Raw genomic sequence first — 6,000 nt, 5'->3', positions numbered from 1 at the left:
CCCTGCCCACCCTGCTCTCACTAATCTGAAAAATGAAAAATGGCGCTAATCTGAACAATCAACCGTTCTCCACGAATAGAGTTTGCTTTAATGGCTGGTTTAACATGGCCTGTCCCGGAAATCGATCACGTTCCTTCATCTTTAAGGAATCTGCTTGTCCTGATATTGTTTGTACATAATTGTTCAATAAAAGAAAAAGAAAAGATAATAGGCTACAGTTTAAAAATTATGCTATGGCCTGAAAAATACTTTTTATTTTATTTTATGTTCACTCGTGTAATCTATGGCTGAAAGGGAGGAGGGGGGCGGTTAAATTATGATTGAAGTGAACTTCAATATCCAACTTCTTCAACCAAGGAATTGGGTTTATCCTCGTGGAATGTTTGAGATGTGTGTTTCACAGCCTGTCTGTCAGCCTGGCTTTGGCAGTTGATGCTGTATGTTCCTCTCCCAATGCAATTGGACATTCATCCATGGTGGATAATTGATAACAGTTTGAGTTTTCTCCAATTATATTTCTCTGATTGTTCTGAATTTTTCACATTGAAAGAGAAGGTGCATCTCTGTCTCAACCTCACCTGTGACCGCATGCTCTATCCTCCTTGGGTTTCCATGATTTTGTCTGACCAGATTGTGGTCAGTGAGCCTGTACTTGGTCAGGGTCTGCCTCTAGTTTGTATCTATGAGAGAAGATAAGAGATATTCTGGTAATTCATATTCTTTTTAGGGCCCAATAGCATTCTAATTTATGTTGATTTTGTTTCAGTGTTCCAAGTTCATCAAGGAACTCTAAATGGGAGAATGGTTATTTATTCGGTATACTTGAGTTTGTGGAGTGGACTCCACAACTCACTCCCATGTACCACAGTAGGCATGCTCACATTGTCAAAAATCGTTTTTATTTGCAATTGCCTTTTTATTGAAAAAAAATGCTGTGTTTTTCCGTTCAACGCATTCAAAGTTTCCAGAAGGACTTTTTCTGAGTCCTAGATAGTGATGGTATTAAGAATGCTCTTCTTAAGGTGTTTGCCCAAGTGAAATTGTCTATTTCTTTTGGATGATGACAGTTTTGGTTGTGGCCAAATGTACTGTCAGGGCCAAGTTCTGGAGGTATTGCTCTAGCAGATGCCAGTGTTGCTGGAGCCCAGGCCAGAGACCAGAGCAGAAATTTCCCTCCTTATTGTTTAGGGTGAAGCCAGAAGCTGTGGATTGTTCCAGAAGCCCAAAGTCTGTTTGATGTAAATACAGAGTAGCACTCAAGCTGCAGCCATCTCTCACCCCGTGCCCCTGAGAAGTAGTAGTAGGGCCGCTTGCTTCTCTAGGTTTCAGTCTATGGAGTGAATCTAACAAATTTTTGTTAATGGAGATCTTAAATTTGTGTAGAGACTGGTTATAATTTAGATTCTTTTTGTAATTATTTGTTTTTTTATGGTTATAAACTTAATTTTGATTAGGTTTGTCTTGAAGGCAGCCTTGTGGTATATTTCCTTTACTGCCTGATTACATTGACTGCAGAGAAGTCAGTCACACCGTTTTCAGCCCATTTATAGGTTACTTTTATTAGTTTAATGCTCTTGAACTGTTGATGTCTGAGATATTTTCAGGGAGAGAGAGTTGGCAGTGGCCTGATATTGGTAACTGTGGTCTAACAGTGCACTGATGGAGGAAGGGTCCATGTCTGTAAGCTTTCTCTCCCTCTCCCTCTCTCTGGCTATTCTTGTTTTAGATTTGGCTGGCCCCAGCTGCTGTCCGGTTCTGTGCCAGGATGTGGACCTGGTTCTGTAGAGGCTCTGAGGTTGGACCCCCTTCCCCCCCACCTTTTTAGTTCAGCTGGTTGTGAGTGCCCCCCTCGCCCCCATCGGGAACCACAACGCGCTCCGATTGGTGGATACTGCTGATGTCCTTGTGCTGTAACTGCTTGTAATGTTTCTGACACTGTCTGGGTCCTGTGGATTGCATGTGGTGCTCAAACCTGGTTGTATTGCTGCATGCATACATACGTGTGTGTGTGTGTGTGTGTGTGTGTGTGTGTGTGTGTGTGTGTGTGTGTGTGTGTGTGTGTGTGAAATAGAATAAATCACTTCAGAATGCTTTTCAGTCGTGCGAGTTTAGCATGGTGTAAGCGTGGCGCAGATGTGTAGTGTCGTATGTCCACTCTCCTTCAGAAACTGATGAAACCATCACTCATGCTTCCTGTTTTACAGTTATCATCCTTACAGAATGTGGAAACTGAGGCCAAAAGCATAAAACACTTCAGATGTGTTTAAAAGAGCATGATCCTCCCAATCACCCTTTCACAATGACATCCAGAGAGAGAGGGGGGGGGGTTGCATCAGACCAGGCCCAGAGTGACACCCTCTTAATAAAGCCACTCACAGTACTGTATCTTACTGTATTTCTACAGCACATTTCTCATCAAATTCGCACAGTATTTTTTGTGTACTCTTACAGCACCTGGAAAATATTTTAGTACTCCCAGGCTGTCCATCACTGACCCCAGTCCCCACAGTCACTGAACACCACTAAAGGTGTGTAGGCAGGAGGATGTGACATCACTGGATTCTTTATTGAAGTGACGGTGACACACACACACCCACACAGACACACACACACTCACGCACACACACACACACACACACACACAATGTAACATACAGGGAACACTTGCAGAACCGTTTCTGCATGACCAGGGTCTCGGGACACCTGGGCACGCTGCCACAGCAGAGATTTCCCCCAGTGCACCATAAACAACTCGGAGCAAACATCAGACCCAAAAGGCCATCGCCAGAGGCATAACATAGGATGTGTTCCTTCATCAAGTGAGCCAAAGAGAAGGAGAAGATGTTAAAGGAGAAGATGACATTGTAAAGGTTTTTTCTTCTGCTTGCCTTACCCCTTGACCTTTGACCTTGCTTGTGCTCCTGCTGTGTCTTGATGCTTTCCCCCTAAATTAGGATTGATGTTTTTTCAGGCTTGGATGAAGTAAAATGATATGCTCTTCTGGAGGCGGGGTATGGCTGCTCGCTCGCCAAAATGTTACTGCTCAAATGGGGGGGGGGTCTGGTCAATGCTCCACCCTCAACACCCCCAGCATACATGAGAGGGTGGCTCATAAGAGGGGGGCTGTGCAGAGGTAGTGCTCCTCTGGAACACCAGGGGGCGCTGTGTATTAAACGCAGCCGTTTGAAGCCCAAAGCTCCAAAGGCCTTGAGTTATCTGCCACACTGTTAGCAGTCAACATGTATTCACTGGGGAATCTATATCATTCCTTCTGTTGAAAATGGTTGACTTGTGTGACCAGGAAATTGCAATAAGGTACATAATAGTAATGCACTGCTTGCTCTTGACTCACACACCTTCAGCAGCGGCTCTCCTCCCACCATGCCACAGGGTAAGTCCCGAAATTACCAGAGGTGTCGGGATTGTCTAAACCTATGGTGAAACATTAACTCAGGTGGTAAGAACAGTCGTCTGGCAGTTGCTTCGGGTGTGTCGAACTGTCCCTGGGAACCTAACCCCCAGTTGCTCATGATAAGCTGGTTGGTGTCTTGCCAATCGCCGTTGGTGTGCGAGTGTGTGTGAATGGGTCAATTGTCCAGCACTTTGGATAAAGGCGCTATATAAATGTAGACCATTTACCATTTATGGTGAAAATATGATGTCATCAGTACACCAGCTCGCAACACGCTGGACACTGGCTGGAAAATAGAGCCCTGAGTCTTCACCTGTCCACATAGCTGCCTCTGCCCAGTGCACTAGTCCTTGCATGCATGTAGCTGGGCCTGTATTTTCTCCTTTTTTTTCTTTCTTTTTTTCTCTATTTTTTCTGTTTTTTGCTGTGTGTGTAAAGAGTGGCTTTATCTTCCTTGAAGTTTCATCAGAATAATTTCTCCTTGATGAAAGAAGACTGCTGTCTTCTTGGTGCATGTTAAGATGCAGATAATCAATTTGCCTTTTAATTTTCCCTGGAACTTGACAATCTTTGTCTTTGCATTTGTCTTGTGGCTCAGAAGACACATTGGATCAACTTGATTTTCGGAAGCAGTCCTTCTCTTCATTAATAGCCACGCCAAACAGCTGTGAAGCTACAGCGGGGCAGGAACATACAGCACGATATGAGAATGTACGACAGTGTACAATAATGTGTCATCAAAGATGTGTGATATGTTCCACTCCCACAAAAGCTTTGCTCACCTGTTTCCTTTGTCACCTCAAAGCACACAGAAACAGCATGAGCCTGGAGCTGGAGAGCTCAGTCTGGGAGTTTACGACTGTCCTGATCCTTGAGTAAATCCAGCACACTTCACCTCTCACACCCACAGGGCAACTACAGAAACACTGCAGGACAGGTTCTGTAGGAAAACCCTGGGTTCTGTTCTGATGGCATATTATAAATATACACTCACCAAGCACTTTATTAGGATTTTTTTTTTTACTTTATTACACCTATTTATTCATGCGATTATCTAATGAGCCAATTGTGTGGCAGCAGTGCAATGCATACAATCAGGTAGATTTGTTGACTTTGACCTTGGCATGATTGTTGGTGGCAGACAGGATGGTTTGAGTATCTCAGAAACTGCTGATCTCATGGGATTTTCACGCAGACAGAAACGCCTTGTTAATGAGAGATGTCAGGAGAATGGCCAGTCTGGTCAAGAAGAACATCATGTAAGTCATCCGTATGACAATTTCCCACTCCAGGCAAAAACTGATATTTCAATCGATGAAATAACCTGAAAACGAGAAAGTTAAAGGTTCAATAGGTAAGGTTTTTGTGTTAAAACATTGTTTCAAGATCATTGTAAATCCCTTCCTATTATCGAAAAAGGCTCAGTGACATGTTGACTCACCCTTAAATCCGGGTTTCAAAATATACAGTTGACAGCCCGACACTCTGTACCGAAACATTGTTTCCAATTGCCACAGCCAATGGCTTTTCAACGTCAGCACGTTTACAGAGAAGAGGGAGGGATAAACATTGTTGTGGCTTGAAGATGTTAGTTCCTGCTATTCCTCTCTTGACCGTTAGAAGTCCGAAATGACCTATTCTACCTTTAAAAAATACTGCAGTCGTGAAATAAGATCGTACGATTCAGTGGGCTATAATACAAGCGGTAGAAAGTAAAAGTCGTGCTGCGTGTTTCTCTCGTCCATTAATTCAGATGATTTCACTCATTAGTTCCACCTCCTGGTTAAACAATTGTGTAATAACGAGTACATCTTCAGGTAGCCTAATTAAGTAGCCTATACCTTATCCAGAGGTGGGGGGGGGGTTCTTTTTCTTTTAGAACTTCTGTTGCTCTCTAAATCAATGTTTTGTGAAAAGCGCAATATAAATAAAGTTGATTTGAACTGAATGGGCAGGATTTAGATGGGCGCCGTTTATCTGTGGCATGGTTGTCGCAGGACAGCATTTCTGTCTCCTGAAGGGGGCGACAAATCTCTGCTTTTCATTTTTATTTGTTCATGACAATCACCACGGACATGAAACCACAGTTGTCAGACGATGTACTTCTGCTTGCGCGAAATGATATTGTCCATATCGCTACGCCAAGATCTGCGACGCTATGACTACATTACTACAGCAATGACTGCGCCTTTATAGGACAGCTCTGCTACCAAACATATTCCATAATCTGCCCTTTGATCTCTGCTTCTGGAGATATAGCTCCATGGACGGATAATAAATAGTATGATGCGTGTTGCAATTAAGAAACTTCTCTTGGTGCACAGAGTTGGGCTAGATCCCGGCAGAAATGGGCCGCGTTCCCATAGGGTGCAGTGGGGCAAGCTCCGCGGATGTATTTTCGGCTCCAGTCTGCTTCCTCCCTCGGTTATCTCACTCAGGAGATCTGTCTCCAGTCGACTGCGGGATTGTCTGTATTCTCACCCTGCAGCTGGTGCTTTCTGGGACGCGCCCAGCGGTCGAGATAACCGCGTCTCCCTTCGAGCTGTGGTGCACAATCTGAGATAAGTTCAGATAGCCTCCAGACTCCA

The sequence above is a fragment of the Conger conger genome, chromosome 13, assembly GCF_963514075.1.
Source record: "Conger conger chromosome 13, fConCon1.1, whole genome shotgun sequence".
Classification (NCBI taxonomy): domain Eukaryota; kingdom Metazoa; phylum Chordata; class Actinopteri; order Anguilliformes; family Congridae; genus Conger; species Conger conger.
Note: the sequence above shows the minus strand (reverse complement) of the source record.